At 47.2% G+C, this 19553-nt stretch overlaps 1 long non-coding RNA gene across 2 annotated transcripts in view; it reads right to left on the minus strand.

The window, feature by feature from the left end:
• Positions 1-19553, minus strand: part of LOC142831217 (uncharacterized) — an 80494-nt gene that overhangs the window by 59513 nt on the left and 1428 nt on the right. For both annotated transcript variants that reach the window (XR_012906881.1, XR_012906882.1), the window contains exon 2: positions 16542-16627. This is a non-coding gene — a long non-coding RNA (uncharacterized LOC142831217). The remainder of the gene's footprint in view (positions 1-16541; positions 16628-19553) is intronic.

The following is a 19553-nucleotide window of genomic DNA, read 5'->3' on the forward strand; positions in this document are numbered from 1 at the left end:
AGCCCTCCAAAAGTTGTCACAGGCATTTTTAAAAGCACTAAAAATCCCCAATCTTCTGATTCCCTTGTCAGCTGGGGGAGAGGAGGAAGGAAAGAAACAGTTGAGCCTGAGTCACAAAAATCCAACCCTAAACCAGATTTGGATCTGAACGTCCCTAAAGTTCTTGAGGGTTTAGGTCTTATTTCCTATTTATGCCCCTCTCTACAAGTGTACATCTGCACCTGCTAGGATTCAAGTTCAAGTAGGTGCCATGGCCAAACTGCTATTAGAATAAACTATATTCCTCTGTTCTTCTGGGACTGCCAGTGTGAGGGTGAAGATGGAATGCTACTAGACTGAAGGATTCAGAGGCTATTTTATAGCAGACATAGGTCACCCTCTGCTGGAAAAGAGGTAAAATAACATCTGGGAAGTAACTCAGTGTTTGTCTGTACCTCAAAATTAGGTAAAATTTATTGAGGTCAACATTGAGCCTCTGATTACAAAGTTGAAGATGCACATCCTCACTAGGCACCGGAGGTCGAAGGGCATCCCCACTATCATGGCTATCTTTGACTCTATCTTTGATGTACTGTGGGTAGCCATCCCACAGTTCCTGCTGCCCATTTGAATTCTGGATTAGGCACCCAATGCCTGAAGGGACAAAATCATTGTTGTGGGTGGTTCTGGTACATATCATCAGCCTCCCATGATGCACTTCTCTCCTCCCTCTCTACTTAAAAGCAATGGTAAACAATTGTTTTGTGACCTTTTTTCCCTTGTTATCTGTGCAGATGCCATAGTATGTAAAGCATGCACCCCATTCAGCTGCACGCTGCTATAGCAAGCATTGCAAACACCTCACACATTATGTGGCAGTTTGTCCAGAGCGTAGCCACGAGCTGTTGGCACGAGGAAGAATGTGAGGAGGCCATGTGCAAAGATGTGCAAGAACCCATTGAATGGAGCAGTTGGCATATGCTGGCAGCAGTCGGGCATGCTGACACAGTGGAATGTTGATTCTGGTCCTGGAAAACAAGCACAGACTGGTGGGACTGCATAATTATGCGTCTATGGTATGAAAACCCGTGGCTGCAAAGCTTTTGCATGCATAAGGACAATTTTATGGAACTTTGTAAATTGCTTTCCCCCCCGAAGTGCAGTGATACCAGAATGAGACCTGCTCTGACGGTTGAGAAGCAAATGGTGATAACTCTGTGGAAGCTTATGTATCCCACACACCTAAGCTACGTCTAAACTATGATCTTCTTGTAGAAGAGCAAATGCAAATGGAGCATTCATTTGCATATATTGTGCTCTCATTTGCATTTCCTCTTCCTTTCCCTTTTGCACAAGAGTTTTTTGCGTGAAAAGGCGCCGTATAGATGGTGCTTTTTTGCACAAAAAAAACCTTTTGCGCAAGAGCCGTTCTTCCTCAAAAAATGAGGACAGCAGTAAGGCATAGTTCAACTACAGGCTGAGCAAGTGCAGAATTGTGGTAGAATGTGCCTTTGGCCATTTAAAGGGACACTGATTGGCAGTCTAGAGTAGACCTCAGAGAAAGCAATATTCCCATTGCTGTTGTTGCTTTTTGTGTGCTGCATAATATTTGTGAAAGTAATGGGAAACATTTCTGGCATGATAGGGGGAGGAAGTGTTTGAAGCAGACTGCTTGACAGCCAGTTATGAGCAGCCAGACACAGGGGCAATAAGGCGAGCGCATTGAGGGGCACTGTGCATCTGGGAAACTTTGAACATCAGTTTCATGAATGATCAGACAATGATGTGATAGTTATGTATGTTGCGCTAACCAAGCTATCCCCTGTTATATGTGTACTGCCCTGTAGACCAATTCCTCCTTCCCAAATGCAGTTGGCTCAATGAATAAGGAACCTGTTGTGAAATAATGTCTTTTTATTTTGGAAACACATGGAACACTGACAGAAGAGCTGCTGTTGGCAGGAGGTCTGATAACAGAGGGAGGGAGCACAAAGACGTGTGGCTTATTACAATCTCCCTGTGCAGCAATCAAAACTGTGGGAATGACAGCCTTCTGCTCCAGGAGCCATCCCAGAGAGCTGAGTGAAAGGCTTGTTGGGCCTTGCCCTCTGCTCCCCTAATCAGCCTGCTAGGATGTCTGGGAGATGAGGCTATGGAACTTGGTGAGGAAGGAAGGTGGGTTATAGAATGAACCCAGCTGCTTTTTCTGCACCTCTACCAGGCCCCTCATCAGCTGTTTGCCCCCCTCCATGAGCTTCAACATCTCTTCCTGCATCTTATGCTCATGTTTCATGTGTCTTTTCCTGTCCTCCTGTTTGGTGAGGATGACTTCTAACAACATTCACCTCTGTGCATTCAGTTAATCCCTATCTGTGCGGGAAGATTGCATGAGCTTGTTAAACATATTTCATCCTGTGTATGCTTTTTTCACCTGCTAATCTGTCTGAGTGGAGTAGCAGTGTTAGTATGTATCTGCAAAAAACAACAAGGAGTCCTGTGGCACCTTAGAGACTCCTAGATTTACTAGGGCGTAAGCTTTTGTAGGTAAAACTCACTTCATCAGATGAACTGGAGTGGAGTTTACATAGTTTGTATATATATGACAAAAGAAAGACAGTATTTGTGTAAATGAGACTCATCTAGATCCTTATTCAATCCTAATTTGTCAGTATTGTATTTGCTACTTTGTAATCGGGTTTTGAAATTCTTTTGGAAAAGGATGCTACTTTTAAATCCATTACTGAATTCCCATGGGGTGTTCCCCTACAAGTTTTTTGGGTGTGACCATTCTTGATTTCTGATTTGTGCCATTTATCTTTTATTGGCATTTGATGCCCTTTCCCCCCCCCCCCCCCCCCCCAGAACAGCGTGGCTGTTCTCCAAGATGATCCCTTCAGCCCATTGCACACAGGGCAGCAAACCTGGTGTTATAATTTGTTGGGGATGAGCAAACTGAGCTGGATTGCTTCAGAGCTATCAGTTACAGAACTTCTCCCATTTCATCCAGGTTACCATGCAGGAGATCAGTCTTCTCCAAATAAGAAAGCATGGTAGGGAGTGGGTGCTGAGTGAATGTGGCCAGAAACCTGGACCTTCAGAGACTCATAGGACACTAGAACTGGAAGGAACCTGGAGGGGTCATCAAGACCAGTCCCCCGCTCTCACGGCAGGACCCAGTACCATCTAGACCATCCCTGATAGACATCTATCCAACTTGCTCTTAAATATCTCCAGGGATGGAGATTCCATAACCTCCCTAGGCAATTAATTCCACCATTTAACCACCCCGACAGGAAGTTTTTCCTAATGTCCAACCTAAACCTCCCTTGTTGCAATTTAAGCCCAATTTAAGGTTCTGACCTGGACTGACCATTTGCCTCCTTTGTCTTCTGGTATGCTTGCCTGATCTCCTTTATTTTCACATAGCACTGCTTGGGATCTCTGCTGTATGCTTTTTCCAGCATGCCCTGTGTAAGTTTGGCATAGATATCAGTGTTTCTTCTTCTGCTTTAGAGTTCTGCTTGCACAGATGCTTCGCCACACACAGCAATCAGATCCAGTATCTCCTGCATGCTCCATGCTGGAGCTCATTTGCAACCCTGGGCATTCATGGTCAGGTGTGCTGCTGGACTCCCCACACTGGCCAAACAAGAAATGAAATTCAAGTTTCCGAGCTTTTCCTGTGCACTTGGGAGTGCAGCAGAGTTGAAAGTGCTGGCCAGATCAGTCACATTGGGGCACTGTGGGACTCCTCCTGGAGCCCACGAATATCAGCTTGAATAGCACTGTGTCTGCACTACCCCAATTTGATCATGAATGGTCAAATTTAGCACTTCTCCTCTTGTGAAAGTGAAGTACCAAAGTCAACTTTAAAAGTCCTTAAGGTCAATGGAAGGGACTTGGTGGTGTAGACTCATTTGTTATAAAATTGACCTAATGTGCTTAACTTCCACCTTAGCTTATAGTGTAGATCTGGCCTAAGGATGAAGTAAATGTAGAGGTAATGTCTTCTAATGTGGAGATCAACAGATCATAAACATATCCCATCAATATAGAGTCCTAGCACTAGAAAGGACCTCATCAGGTCATCCTCCTGCACTCAAGGCAGGATTAACAACTTACTAGACCATCCCTGACAGATGTTTAAAGGTTTTTAAGAACAGGTTAGAAATTATTTAAATCACAGACCTTCCCTAGGCAGTATGTTCCAGTGCTTAAGTACTCTGACAGTTAGGAAGCTGTTCTTAATTGTCCTACCTAAACCTCCCTTACTGCAATTTAAGTCTATTACTGCTTGTGTTATTCTCTGAGGTTAGTGAGAACAGTTTTTCACCCTTCTCCTTGTAATTATCTTTTATGTACTTGAAAATTATTATGTCCCTTCCTGAGTCTTTTCTTCTCCAGCCTAAACAACCCTAGTTTACTTCAGCAGTCATGTTTTCAAGACCTTTTGTCATTTTTGTTGCTTTCCTCCAAATTTTGTCTAGTTTGCCCTCATCTTTCCTGAAATGTGGCAGCCAGAACTAGACACAATACTGCTGCAGAGGCCTAATCAGCATAGAGTCGAGTGGAAGAATTTGCTGTCTTACTTACAAAACCCCTCCTAATATATCCCAGAATAATAGTCACTTTTTTTTGCAGCAGTTTTATACTGTTGACTCATATTTAGCTTGTTTTTCACCATGACCCCTGCATCCCTTTCTGTAATACTCCTTCCTAGGCTGTCATTTCCCATTTCATGGGTCTGCAATTGATTGTTCTTCCTTCCAAACTGGAGTACTTTGCATTTGTCCTTAGGGAATTTCATCCTACATATTGAAACTCCCTGGTCCGGCACCCTTGAGACCTGACCAGCCCTGAATCAGGGAATTCGCAGGAGTTGGGGAGGCCAATGCTCTCCTCTCCACTCCTAGCCGCTGATCCCCCTCTGGGACTTCACTGCTTTTAGTACCAAGGCTCTTGCCTCCCCAACCCGAGCTCTGCTGCAGACCGTGGGTGCTGTTGCTCTGAAGCTGGGGTGCCATGTTTTTGCTGTTCCAGCTGCAGACTGGATGGGGGCTTCTCTGCTGCTGTCAACAGGGGACTCCACTGCTGCAGCTGGCCAGAGGCTTCCCCTACTCCAGCAATGCTCCTGGACCCAACCTGACAGCTTTTCTCCGACAATGCTGGACCAGGCATGTTGCCAGACTAGGGAAGTCTGGGGCCTGGGTTAGAGAGGATCGACCTGCATTTACTTTTGGACACACTGGAAAAAGGCGCTGATTATTTTGAATTTTAATCCTGTCCTCCAAAGGATTAGCAACTCCTCCCAACAGCCACACACTTTATAAGTGTGCTCTTTCTGCTGGGGATGGGGAACCTTTGAGTCAGGGGCCACTGACCCACAGAAAAATCAGTTGGGGGCTGCACACAAGTGAGAAACAAAAAAACCCCACCCCTCACCAGCATGGGCTCCCCAATGCTGGGGGGAGCCCCAAGCCTCTGGGGCTGTATCCAGCCCCCAGGCCTTAGGTTCCCCACCCTTGCTCTATGCCATTATCTAAATCACTGGTAAAGACCCAGGACTGAGCCTATGCTGGCCTGGTTGTTGGGGTTTGAAGCTAATTGTGCACTTAGTTGTCACTAGTTACTTCTAGGCCAGTGTTTCTCAACCTTTTTTTATAAAGCACCCCCTTTTAAAAAAAAACTGTAAGTACCTCCCAGTACCTATAGTTTTCAGACACACAATTTCCCCCCCCTACCATCACAACACATTTGTTTGAACAACTTAATCATAGCTGGGCGGATGATTAAATTTTTGGGTGTAAAAAGTACAAAAATAATAAAATACTGTAAAACTTAAATCAAAAATTCAGTTTTCTCCAAATTTCAGTTGTGTTGACATACCCCCCAGACTTTTCTCAAGTACCCCTAAGGGTACTCGTACCACTAGTTGAGAAACACTATTCTAGGTTAGCTAGCCAGTTTGAGTCCCATAGCACAGCATTTCTCAAAGTGTGGGTCGTGACCCTGGGGGGGGGTCGCAGCTGCCGGCTTCCCCAGGGTTCTTCGCATCACTTCCAGGGATTCTGGATGTGCGCTCCCCTCCCACAGCTGTGTAGCATGCTGGGCACGCTGTGGGAGGGGGTGTCAGCCCCGCAGGAGAAGCGCAGTGCCGGTGGCTTCCCTGCAGCACAGTGACTGCAGGAGGAGTGAGTCAAGTGTGAGTGGGGCTTTTTTTTTTCTTTTGCTTAATAACTTTCTTTGGCTCCCCCACCTTTTTTTTTTCTTTTGCTTAACAACTTTGATGGGGGGGGGTGTCACACAAATTCAATGAGCATTTTAGGGGGTCGCGGTATCAAAAAGTTTGAGAACCCCTGCCATAGCAAAACCATGACACCACGCTGTGTGCAATATCTTAAGAAAAATCCTGTCTCAGCTCCTGACCGGGATTTTGGAATAACACAGGAAGCAAGTAGGCCAAAAGAGTTTCATACCTCTGCAAAAAGGCAACAGTCTAAATTTGTCCACATGCAATCACCAGCAGTGTATGTGGTGGAGTCAGAGCTAACATGAGGTAATCTTATGAAAAGCCCAATTTAAACAAGTGATCATGGGACAGAAACAACAGCCACTGAGGTAGGATGGGCACATGCAGTAAATGCTGAGACATGTGACTACTGACTCAATTCTGCCAAACACACTCTGTTCCAAGGCACTGGAAGCAGAGAGGAAATTGAGTCAACTTACACAACTGAGAAGCCTAATCCACAGCAGGAAACTGGGGAAGAAGGACCGATGTGCCTGGAAAAGCTCGATGTTTAATGAAGAAGGCCTCACCCCCTCGGTGTCTCTTATTGTGATAGTTAAAAAACTAAAAACATGAAGGCTGTGTCTAGACTGCATCCCTTTTCCGTAAAAGGGATGCAAATTAGACACATCGCAATTGCAAATGAAGCGGGGATTTAAATCCCTCCCCCCCCCCCCCGCTTCATTTGCATAAACATGGCTGTCGCTTTTTTCCGGCTCGGAGCTTTGCCGGAAAAAAGCGCCAGTCTAGACACGGATCTTTCGGAAAATAAAGCCTTTTCTGAAAGATCCTTTATTCCTTATTTTAAGAGGAATAAGGGATCTTTCAGAAAAGGCTTTATTTTCCGAAAGATCCGCGTCTAGACTGGCGCTTTTTTCTGGCAAAGCTCCGAGCCGGAAAAAAGCGGCAGCCATGTTTATGCAATGAAGCGGAGGGGGATTTAAATCCCCGCTTCGTTTGCAATTGTGATGTGTCTAATTTGCATCCCTTTTACGGAAAAGGGATGCAGTCTAGACACAGCCGAAGGCAAGATCTGAAGCCATGTCAAGAGGCACCTCCTAAAAAAGAGTAAGGCCTGAGAACACCACCACCACATTCTGGATCAGACAACAAATGAGCTAAATGGATCAGAGTATCTGCATCAGAGTATCACCAAACTGAGCTTCACCAGGAGTTCAGGTCCAGGACATTCATAATACACAATGCCTGCCATGCTACACATGATTTTAGAAGCTCTTCACCTGCGGGGTTCTTTCAAAACACAATCTGTGCAGCCTTAGTGCCATCTGGAGTTTCAAACACCATGGCCTGCAGGAAAACATTGGAAGAGCATAATTCTCACCTTATAACAGTGTTACTTCAAGAGCATAACATGACAGTGCACAGTGAGTATGAGAGGTGGTTTTTAAGGGACAGTTTTGTACTGACAACCCCAACTATAAAGCACACAGAAGTACAAAGCTTTCTAGACCTAGTGGACTTCTGTGACTGTTGTGCACCACATCTGGGAAGTTATCACATACATTATTTGACAGTTCTCCAGCAACGAAGAGCACTGACTATGGGCAGACTGACACACTACTCTCAGAGTCTTGTACTAGCAAGACTTATGGTCAGCTCATACAATTTGTGCATTATGCACTAGCTACAAAACTTTCAATATTATTGAAATAGCTGCCCAGGAAAGAACAGAACTGCAGTCTGTCATAGAAACTGGCTGCAGAAGCTCATGTAAATTTCTTGACCTGTCCCATCTATGAGCTTACAACAGGAGTGTTGTGAGCAAGACACGAGAAGTCATTCTTCCACTCTATTCTCCACTGATCAGGCCTCAATTGGAATATTGTGTCCGGTTTTGGGCACCACATTTCAAGAAAGATGTGGAGAAATTGGAGAAGGTCCAGAGAAGACCAACAAAAATTATTAAAGGGCTAGAAAACATGACTCATGAGGGAAGGCTGACAGAAATGGGATTGTTTAGTTTGGAAAAGAGAAGACTAAGAGGGGACATGATAGCGGTTTTCAGGTGTCTAAAAGGATGTTATAAGGAAGAAGGAGAAAAAAAAATATTCTCCTTGGCCTCTGATGATCACACAAGAAGCAATGGGCTTAAACTGCAGCAAGGGGGGTCTAGGTTGAACATCAGGAAAATCTTCCTGCCTGTCAGGGTGATTAAACACTGGAATAAATAGCTTGGGGAAGGTGGAGGAGGGGGGAGTTGTGTAATCTCCATCATTGGAGATATTTAAAAGCAGGTTAGACAGATATCAGTCAAGGATGATGTCAGGGGACTGGACTTGATAATCACTCAAGGTCCCTTCCAGTTTTAGTATTATATGATTCTATAACTGGCTGGATGCACTCTTTCATTCAAATGATGCAAGACAAGCATCAGCACAGGTCAATTGCATCAGACTCTGGAATCACAGGAGACATGCAGCTCCTCACAAAAGATGAAATCATGCTTGCTCTTTTATATTACAAGATTTGTTCTCATTTGCTTCATGTGAGGATTGTGTTATGATTGTCTTCCTCAGCCAGATCAGTGTATTATAAAAAGCAAATAGTTGTTGTGAGAAAAAGGCTGGATCCTGTGTACTGACAGTTAACAGACGACCGTGGTAGCTGGCACCCGGGCACTTTGGCCCGAACGGTCCTCCGCTCTGCAGTGAAGTCTACGCCATCGAACCTGTAGGTTTCCACTCTATTCTGGTGAATCCCGGGATCTGGAATCTGGCATCTGGTCAGGTAATTACCTCTGGTATTCTGGTATTTGGTCCAACCTGAGGACTGACTTGTCTCTGTGTCTATCTGTCTTCCCTGTGGTGTAAGTGAGTCTGGGAACCGTCCCTGTCCAGGGACTGGCCGATCAAGGGGCTCCTGTCCCCACGGTCTGTGTGACTGGAATCTGCACAATCGCAGCTGCACCGCGCCTTGGATAAAATCCTTGGAGTGAATGCAAGGGCGATTGAGGCAGTAGCCTGTGGGCTTCTTTTGTGTATTGCACCGGGCACCACTCTGACGAACCCGATTTTCCTTCTTGTGTGAGTGATGTGTGTTAAGTCCTCCTGTATGGGAAATCAGAGGTCTAAATCCGCTCAGTTTATGTATTTTAGAAAGGGTCCGGTCTCCTGTAAATTTCTGGAGAAATGATCTAGGCTAACTCAGGGGGATCCCAAAACTCAGTGGCCACTGTTAGGATCTTGGGACAAAGACCGAGTGAATGTCTTAAAAGACAAACTCGGCCAACCAAAAACTAAATTGGCTAGAGGAGAGGTCGATTGTTTCATGCAGTGGTGGGAAGACACAAATCGTTGGTGGACAGAATAGAAACTCGTCTCTCAAAGATTCTAATGATAAGTTAAAAGCTTTATGGGAAACCTCCTCTCCCACCACCAGACCGAGCGCTCCCCTTTACCCTGCCCTCCGAGAAGACCCAGGCCGGTCCCACTTGGAACTATAAACCCTGGACCCATACGGCGCTCCACTCAATTGTAAAAGGTTTTTCAAAGCCCCAGAAAAAAACCCTACCAAATTTGCAGAGGAATTTTTGCTAGTGTGCAACGCCTATGAACCCTCTGAGGCAGACCTCCTGCAACAGTGTAAGCTACTTCTAACCCCTAGCAAGCACGAAAAATGGCTCACGACAGCAAATTGGCCCACCGCTGAGCATCATTCTAATTTGCCAGACACTGGTCCTGACGCTGCCTACCGGAGCAAATGTAAGGATCAAGCTAAGCACCTGCATGAGGCCATTCCCCAAGTATGGACTCCAAAAACCAACTGGACAACCATACAATGCAGTAAACAACAACAGGGAGAAAGCCCGGGCAACTATCACACCCGACTGACTGATGTTTTTTTTTCTGCAACATTCTGGTATACAGTGACCAGGTGAAAATGGACAGGGCACCCTGGCGCATGCATTTGTTAATGGCCTCCTACCTGCTATTGGCAGTATGCTAAAGTGAATAAGTGTTGGATGGGAGACCAAGACCATGGACAAATTGCGAGCAGTGGCAGAGCACTGCCACCTCACTCTAAAAGGAAAAGAGGAACAGTCTTCCCAAAAGTTAATGGCATTCCAGATACAGCATTACTCGGGGAGGGGAAGACAATACAGGGGCCGCAGGGGTTTTCAGGATTTGAAGGTGTCTGTAATTATTGTAAGCTACCTGGACACTGGAAAAACCAGTGTCCGAGCTGACCTAATGGCCCCGTAAGTGATCAACAAGGTTATGTTACGTCCGCTGGTCCCCAACCATACTTCACTCCCCAGCAATGACGGGATCTAGGGGAACCTCAGGAAATTTTGGCCCCCTTGTTACTGCTGTCTCCTACGGGTGAATGTGTCCTGACTGTCAATTGTTATGCCCACCTTTCCTGTTGTCCCTAACCCAGCAACCATTTTGGCTTCTATCCCACCGGATGCAACTCATTTTACTGTTGTTGACCTGTGTTCTGCTTTCTTTTCTGTCCCAGTTCACCCTGATTCCCAGTATCTTTTTGCCTTTACCTACAAGGGGCAGCATTATACATGGATCATGCTCCCACAGGGGTATACTGAAAGCCCATCTTACTTTTCTCAAACATTAGCCCAAGAACTCGCTGACCTTGTCTTCCCCTCTGGGTCCACATTGATCCAATATGTAGATGATCTACTCCTCTGTTCCCCTTTGTTGTCTGCTTCAGAAACTGATATTTTAGTGCTCCTGACTGCCCTGGCAAACAAGGGCCACAAGGATCACTCTAAGCTACAGTTCTGTCAACCCTCTGTCACGTACCTCAGCTTTCTCCTCTCTCATGGTTCTCGTACACTCTCTCCCGCCTGTGTTCAAGCTATCCTTAACTTTCCCCGACCGAACTCTTCATGCCAGGTCCGGAAGTTCCTGGGCATGGCTGGGTTTCGCAGGCAATGGATTTCCCAATATACTTCTCTCGCTAAGCCACTCCAGGAACTCACTTGGGGTATGTCTACACTACAAAGTTAATTCGAACTAACGGACGTTAGTTCGAATTAACTTTGATAGGCGCTACACTAGCGCTCCGCTAGTTCGAACTTAATTCAAACTAGCGGAGCGCTTAGTTCGAACTAGGTAAAGCTCATTCCACGAGGACTAAGCCTAGTTCGAACTTACTAGTTCGAATTAAGGGCTGTGTAGCCCCTTAATTCGAACTAGTGGGAGGCTAGCCCTCCCCAGCTTTCCCTGGTGGCCACTCTGGGCACCACCAGGGAAACTCGTATGCCCCCCTCCCGGCCCCGGACTCCTTAAAGTGGCACGGGCTGGCTACGGTGCCCATGCCAGGTGCAAGCTGGCGGCTCTTGGGAGCCTGCCCAGGACCGCAAGAGGTGGGCACCCGCCTGGTCTAGTGCAGACATCGTGGACCTCGTCCACAACCTCCGCATTAGGCACAGGAAAGTGGCCGTCTAGGGCAGGATAGCTGACAGCCTGGCCACCCAGGAGCAGGTTTGCATGAAAATCAAGGTGGTCCAGTGAGACCCCCGAACCTGAGCCCTGAGCTTAGAATGCCCATACTGGGTCAGACCAAAGGTCCATCTACTCCAGTAGCCTGTCTGCTGACAGCAGCCAACCCTAGGTACCCTGGAGGGGATGGACCTCTCTTCATATGGGACCTCTCTTCATATGGGACCTGTTCCAAACCCCTGATCATTTTAGTTGCCCTCCCCTCTCCCAGCCTCTCTCTTCCCCTCTCCCACCTCCTTTTCCCAGACTCCCCCAGTTTTGTTCAATAAAGAGAGATTCTATTTTTGAACACACGTGTCCTTTATTTTGTACATCAGGAAGGGGGGCTAGGGAAGGGTAAGTGGAAGGAGGTGAGGGAGGAATGGGGCACGAGCCCCCGATGGGGAGGACTGGGCTGGCTCTGTGGGCTTCTGGGGGTGGAAGCTCTCCTGCAGCCCCCCAATTGCCCCCTCTCCCCAGATGGCAGCCTGCGGCAAGTGCAGCCGGGCTGATGGCCGAGTGGTGTGATGTGCCCAGTGTGGGCACTCAGGGCACTCCAAGCCAGGACTGCTTTGCAAGCGGGGAACCCTGAGAACTGTCTGTCCAGGTTGGGGGTTGGGTCCCTTTAAGCACAGCCCTCGGCTAGCCTGAGGCAGCAGCTCCACGCTCTAAGTCCTACTCTGATGCCCTGCCGGCACTGCTTCCGGCCATCCTTAACCCCGGTTCAGGGTCCACTCAGTGTGGACATGCTAGTTCGAATTAGCAAAACGCTAATTCAAACTAGTTTTTAGGTCTAGATGCGCTAATTCGAATTAGCTTAGTTCGAATTAACTAATTCGAACTAAGCTAGTTCGAATTAGCGCTGTAGTGTAGATATACCCTTGGTTCTCTGTGCCTGATCCCATGCCATGGCCCCCTGAGGCCGACTCAGCTTTTGTGTGTCTCAATCAAGGGTTGGCTTCTGCTCCTGCTCTAGGGTTACCTGACTACTGTAAGCCTTTTTCCCTTTTCTGCCATGAACAATCTAGTTGTGCACGCCACACAGGTCGTTGCCCCAAACCAGAGTGCTAATACGATGATTCTAAAATATCACTGATGAACAAAGAGACAAAGAACAGTTGGTATGTGGAACCCAGTAATTGTTGGTTATGGCATAGCTTGACCAAAAGGAGGGATTGTGAAAGTAGACTAAAATATATTGTAATGAATGAATTAAAGAAATGTTGTATGTTCCTCTAGCAGGAAGAGAGATGTTAAGGTAAAGTTGTTCGTGTGTAAGCAGGAAGAAGGATGTTAAGGTAGAGGACAAATGTTCCACTTAAGGGTGATAAGTAATAGAGATGTAGCTGTGTTAGTCTAGTCTAGCTGAAACAAAAAACAGGACTATGTAGCACTTTACAGACTAACAAGATGGTTTATTACATGATGAGCTTTCGTGGGCCAGACCCACTTCCTCAGATCAAATTGTGGAAGAAAATAGGCATGACCATATATACCAAAGGGATACAATACAAAAAAAGTGAACACATATAAAAAGGACAAATCAAATTTCAGAACAGAGGGGGGGATGAGGGGAGGGGAGGTAAATGTCTGTGAGCTAATGGTATTAGAAGTGATAATTGGGGAAGCTAGCTTTGTAATGTGTAAGATAATTAGTGTCTTTGTTAAGACCCAGGCGTAAAGTGTCAAATTTAAGCATGAATGACAGTTCAGAGGTTTCTCTTTTAAGTCTGGTGTTAAAATATCTTTGAAGCAGTATGCTTGTCCAATATCCATAGCAGTTGGACGTGCTATGTACATTGGACAAACGTCTCAGACACTTCGCCAAAGAATCAATGCACACAAAATGGATATCAGACAGTATCACAAAGAAAAAACAGTTTCTTCAACCAGAAAGGGCATTGTCTCAATGACTTGATTACCTGCATACTGCTTCAAAGACATTTTAACACCAGACTTGAAAGAGAAACCTCTGAACTGTCATTCATGCAAAACAGAGTGGTCTATGAAAATTGTGAGTCCTGAATCAACTTTGACACAGTCTAACAAGATATGCATAGTACTCCGCACCTCAAAGTACAAAATGTCAAGACATTCAAATTCAAATTCACACAAATTGACACCAAGGTCTATTCCCCAAGCCATCGAAAAGAAAACGGACAATCCCCAGCTAATTCCGCTCTATCTTAAAAAGCTTGTGGAAATAAAAGTGCTTTTCAACATACCCAGAAAAAAATCAGCAAACTCAAGCGGTATTAAAATGAAACTCAGAAATATTTTGTTGGTTCAGTAAAGTACGTAAGCATTGCCAATAAGTAAAAAGATTGGAATCGCTGTGAAACTAAGACCCTTTCTGATCACACCCGGAGGCTCTCTGGCAGTGTTCCCTCTAATTTTTCTACCTCTGAGCCAAATGAATTTCACCAATATGAAGGTGACGTGTTGCGTGTCACCTCCACATTGGAGCATATAACCTCATGTGGTGGGAGTGGTGCCAAGGGATTCTGAGTGTGGGTGGCTCAGGGCTGGGGCAACAGGTTGGGGTGCAAGGCTGTGGTTACTCTGGCTGGGGACGCAGGCTCTAGGGTGGGGCTAAGGGTTGGACTGCAAGGGCTCTAGCAGGGGGTGCAGGCTCTGGAGTGGGGCTGGGGATGAAGGGCTTGGGGAGCAGAAGGAGGATCCTGGTTGGGAGAGTGGCTCAGGGCTGGGAGTTGGTGTGCGGGGATGGGGGGGGGGTGAAAGATTTGGACTGCGGTGTGGGCTTTAGGGTGGGGCTGAGAGCTCCGGGGTGCAGGAGGGTGCTCAAGGCTGGAAGGCTGACAGTGGAGTGAGGGGTTGGGCTTACCTGGGTGGCTCCCTGCTAAGGCCAGCAAGGAGAGGCTTCCATCTGTGGCCATGCTGTGCTGGAGCTGGCAGGGAGAGGCGCCTCCCCTTCTGCCCCCAGCAGTCTGTGCTGGGACTGGCAGGGAAGGGAGAGAGAGATCTCTCCCCGCTGCAGACCTGAGCCTCTGCACAGGGCTTAATGGAAAGCTGCATGGCTGTGCAGCTGAGGGGGAACTTAGCTCCAGGGGGAAGTTAAAGACCCCATGGTGTTGAGGATCAATTAAATATTCCCAGCATACTCTTGTAGGAGGTAGGTCCCTAGAATTTAGGGGAAGGGGAAAAGACCTATTTGACCACTGCAGATTAGTGGCTGCCTCACAGAGCCCTAGGCTGACCTTACGGCAGCCCTGCACACTGCCCTTCATCTCAGTTTCCATTCTTGGATCCACCAACTCAGTGGCTGTCACCCTTTCCAGACGGCTGCACCCCTTTCACAAGTCTGATTTGTCTTGAGGCCCCCACACATCACTTCACTTACAGACAACTTGCTCACACAATCAGTCAAAAATGCACAAGTGTCACAGCATGGTATTCCTGAAACACTTCTTACTTTACCCTATAATTATAAAATAAGTCACCTGGAATATAAATATTGTACTTAGGCTACGTCTACACTGGCATGATCTTGCACAAGAACTCTTTTGCAGAAGAGTTCTTGTGCAAAAACTCTTCCAGAAGAGAGCGTCTACACTGGCATGTGCTTTTGCGCAAGAGCATCCATGCCAGTATAGATGCTCTCTTGCGCAAGAAAGCTCTGATGGCCAATTTAACCATAGGGCTTTCTTGCGCAAGAAATTCATATAGCGTGTCTACAAGAACAGTTGCACAAGAGGGCTTATCCCTGAGCAGGAGCATCATAGTTCTTGCGCAAGAAGCATTGATTTCACACATTAGAATGTCAGTGTTCTTGTGCAAGAACTCGGGGCCAGTGTAGACAGGCAGAAAGTTTTTGCGCAAAAGCAGCTGCTTTTGCGCAAGATCATGCCAATGTAGACGCAGCCCTACATTACTGACATTGGTTCACATACCACTTGGAAAATTTCTGTGTATTCCCAAGGGTGCCTGTACCCATGGTTGAGAACCACTGCCCCACAGAAATTTCCAGTCCCATCCACTCACAACAACCCTTCTTAGCATCTGCTGCTTTATTAACTTGAAGTTCAAAACTAAACATAAATGCCTTCTCTCCAGCCTTCAGTGGGGTACAGCCTAAACTCCCCTGGTCTGACTAGTCCTTACTGTCTTGCTTGTCTATTCCCAGCCCTTCCTAGCTGGAACAATTCCTCTAGTTCAAGAATAGTGATAGAAATGTAGCCGTGTTAGTCTGTTGTAGCTGAAACAAAATACTTTCCCCACCTCTAATATCATTAACTCACAGACATTTACCTTCCTCTACCCCCCCCCCCCCCCCCCGCATCCCTCTTCTGTTCTGAAATGTAATTTGTCCTTTTCATATGTGTTCATTTTTTTTTAATTGTATCCTTTGGTATATATGGTTGTGACTATTTTCTTCCCCTGTTTGATCTGAGGAAGTGGGTCTGGCCCACGAAAGCTCATCACCTAATAAACCATCTTGTTAGTCTTTAAAGTGCTACACAGTCCTGTATTTTGTTCTAGTTCAAGAGTCTTCTCTGCAGGCGCCTCACTTTAAATCCTAGCATAGTCTCCTGTGCTTCCTCCTTACAGCAGCCATCTTCTGCTCTTTATAGGAAAATGTCTGATTCTCCTTAGGTGGGGTTCATTCTGTAGTCAGGGTTGGCATGATCCTAGGCTCGCCAGCTCCAGGGCAAGTTAGCTAATTACTATCCCTTGTAGTCCATTCCCTCTGGGAACCAGAGGATGAATTTTTTGCTACAGTGTATTCTCCATTCTAATCCCTTTACTGCTTTCTAGGATAAGGTGCATTCCAAGAGATGTGTTCTTACCATGCAGATAAATGGATGTGGTCCTTCTTGATGTCCCAGTTGTAAAGCACAAGAGAAGGTTCACCTTCAGCTTCCTGGCCAGAATTCTGGAATAACCAAAGGAAAACTCAAATCCTGAGGATACACCCCACATTTTATACTGAGGCAAAGTGCATTCTGGGATAGAATTTGGGGGTTGTATTGAGGGTGATGTGAATACTGGTGCAGTATTCAGGATCAAGAAATCTCATAGTTTATACACCTGATTGCTGTACCACTGCCTGGTTATGTTCTCAGTTAATCAAGGATGTTCCATAGATAAAAATCGATTGGTGCAAGAGTGAAGAGATTAAAGGTTTCCATGAATTAGTATTAAAATTAGGTATTTGTAGTGCTCTCTCTAGTTAGCTATGTTTAAAGACACTGAATCTTTTCAAAGTAATACTATTGTGGCATAACAAATTCAAAAGATCAAACCATTACATGTCTGTTGTAGCACAGCCCCTTAAAGTTTAGTTTCCTATTTGTTTTTTCAGTCCACTATTAGTTTATGGTTGAGTTACAAATTAATTCCTTTCTTCAGCTCAATATGCACAAGTCCCTTGATCATATATTGGGCTAGTGATAGTTATGCCATGCAGCACTCACCATCAGAGCACTCCTGGTTATTCTGGGATTAACTGGTTGTAGGCCTAATACCCCCTCCTGTCAGTTTCTTACCCCATGGTCTCCTTCTTCATGACTCCATCTCCCAACCAGCTCACTATCGTCCTCCCTTCTTGGGAGCAACAAAGTCTCCCTGGACAACCAGCCGAGGCAGGCTGTGCTCCACCGCCTGGTCTGTGCCATTTCCTCACTTGCTTGTACAGGAATCTCAGCTTCCCTGCTGCTCCAAGCTCCAGTCCAGGGAGCCTATGCCTGTAACTGGGGTCAGCTTTCCCTCCAGAGAAGAGTTGTTTGCTGTTTCCCTGGATTCCTGCCTACATCTCAGCCCTACCTTCTGGCTCCCCAACTCTGTGGGTTTGCCACACCAAACTCCCTTCTCCCATGGAGAAATTGCTGGCTACTTGTCACTATAGTTCCCAAACACCTTCCCCTTTCTCTCAGCTTCCTGGATTTACCCTTCCCCCTTCTTTTTCAACTGGGTTCCATCACTATTCAGGGGATTACATGGGCCATCTAATTCCCCTCAGCTCTGGCCTATCTGGTTAATCGGCCCCATCTCAGCATCATTAACCCCCTCCAGATTGGTGTGGGGCAAACTGGGTCTAGCCCTAGGTGAGCCTGGGTGGGCCACAGTTCTCTCACTTACATCCAGGCAGAGCAGAGGTGTAGGTGCTGCCACAGTGGCCAAGAGTATCACTTGGACAATTGAACTCTATGACAGAAAGCAGGTAGGGCCAGAGCCCCTCCCACCCAGACAGCAGGCGTGAGCAGGAGTGAAATATCCTAGCTAAGGAGTGACCCCTGGGAGGGGGGATCTGGGCAGGGCTAATGCTGGAGCCAAAGCAGAGTCAGGCTAAGTGCATGATGGGGCTGGGCATGAGCAGCTCTCCAGAGACTGGGGCAGCAGGGTGTGGTGTAGGATGCACAGACAGGGTGATGCCAGCTGAACTGAGGATATGGCTGGAGAGGGAGACAGACCCTGAGCCAGAGCTGGGAGCAGTGGGCAGAGCTCAAGCCCAGTCAGACTTGTTTTCTGTGCCTGAGAGTGGTACGGGCTGCCTAGAGGGCTGGAGGCAAGTGGAGGGGCCCCTGGAGGGAGGAGCTGCCCCCAGAGTTGTCCCCCCACCCGAGAGCCTGCAGGTCACAGGAGGAGAGGCACTGGAGACTGGTGGGATCCCCCTGGAGCTTCCCCCCCCAGACCTCAGGGGAGCTACTGAAGGTCAGGGTGAGCCCCCAGAGCCTCACTTCTACCTCAACAGCCGTCAGACCATGGTGGCCCCTGAAGATAGGGGCAGCCCACAGAGCCTGGTCAGCCCCACAGAGCACCCTCCCAAACAGGCTGCAGGATGGAGGGGGACACTGGAGACCAGGGTCAGTCCCTGAACTGCTCCCCCCCCAGACCAGCTGATGGGGGGGAGGAGCAGCTGGAGATCGGGACCAGCCCGCAAAGCATTGCTCCCCCCCAACAAGCTGTAGGATGGGAGGGGCCACTACCCCAAGCAAGGCCCCTCCTGAGGCAGCTGCAGGCTGCAGGGGCAGCTGGAAGCCAGGACCAGCCCACAGAGCTCTAACCCCCACCCAACAAGTGTGCAGACCTGGATCTCCCCCTCCCAGGAGGTGCTTCCCTCTGGGGAACACAGCCCTGGCCTTTTGGGAGGAGCCGCTGGCTGGAGAGCATTGACATGGCCCCCTGGTAGGAGCCATCATCAGAGCAGCGCCAACCTCACTGCCATGGACGGCCTGAATAAGCCCCCACACACACCTCCCAGCCCCCTGTCCTGAGCCTTGAGTGGTGGTGGTGCATCAGGAGCTAACCCCAGTCTCCAGTGCCCCGCTCCATCTTGCAGCTTGTTTGAGGGGACACTCGGGGTTGGGGGTGGGGTGCTGGCTAGGCTCCATGGACTTCTTGACTTCTGCACTCCCATTTCCTTCCCCCAGGCCCCCCCACCTCCTTCTGCTTTCCTATATCTTAAGGCCCTCCCCCCGCCACTTCCCAATCTTCTGACCTAAGCCATCCACCCGTGCCTCTCCTTATCCCCAAACTCTCACTCTAGCCTTCAGTTACTTTCATTTTGTAAAAATACAACAACTGAAATAAAGCATGTACTTTAAAAAAATTACTTCAGTTAAAGACCTGAGCAATGCCGGTACATCTGCTAGTAATGCAATATTAAAAAAAAAAAAAAAGTTTTTCAAAAATATTGAAATGCTTTGTGCTGAAACTATACAAATGGGACCTTTCAACATTGTTGGGAAATTTTCACCTTCATTTCTCCAAAACAACATCTCAGCAACATTGATACGATTTCACAAAGTATTTCTGTGTTCACAAGCTGTATTTTCTGACAGTTCCATCCAAGTTTGTAT

The sequence above is a fragment of the Pelodiscus sinensis genome, chromosome 13 (genome assembly GCF_049634645.1).
Source record: "Pelodiscus sinensis isolate JC-2024 chromosome 13, ASM4963464v1, whole genome shotgun sequence".
NCBI classification, from domain to species: domain Eukaryota; kingdom Metazoa; phylum Chordata; order Testudines; family Trionychidae; genus Pelodiscus; species Pelodiscus sinensis.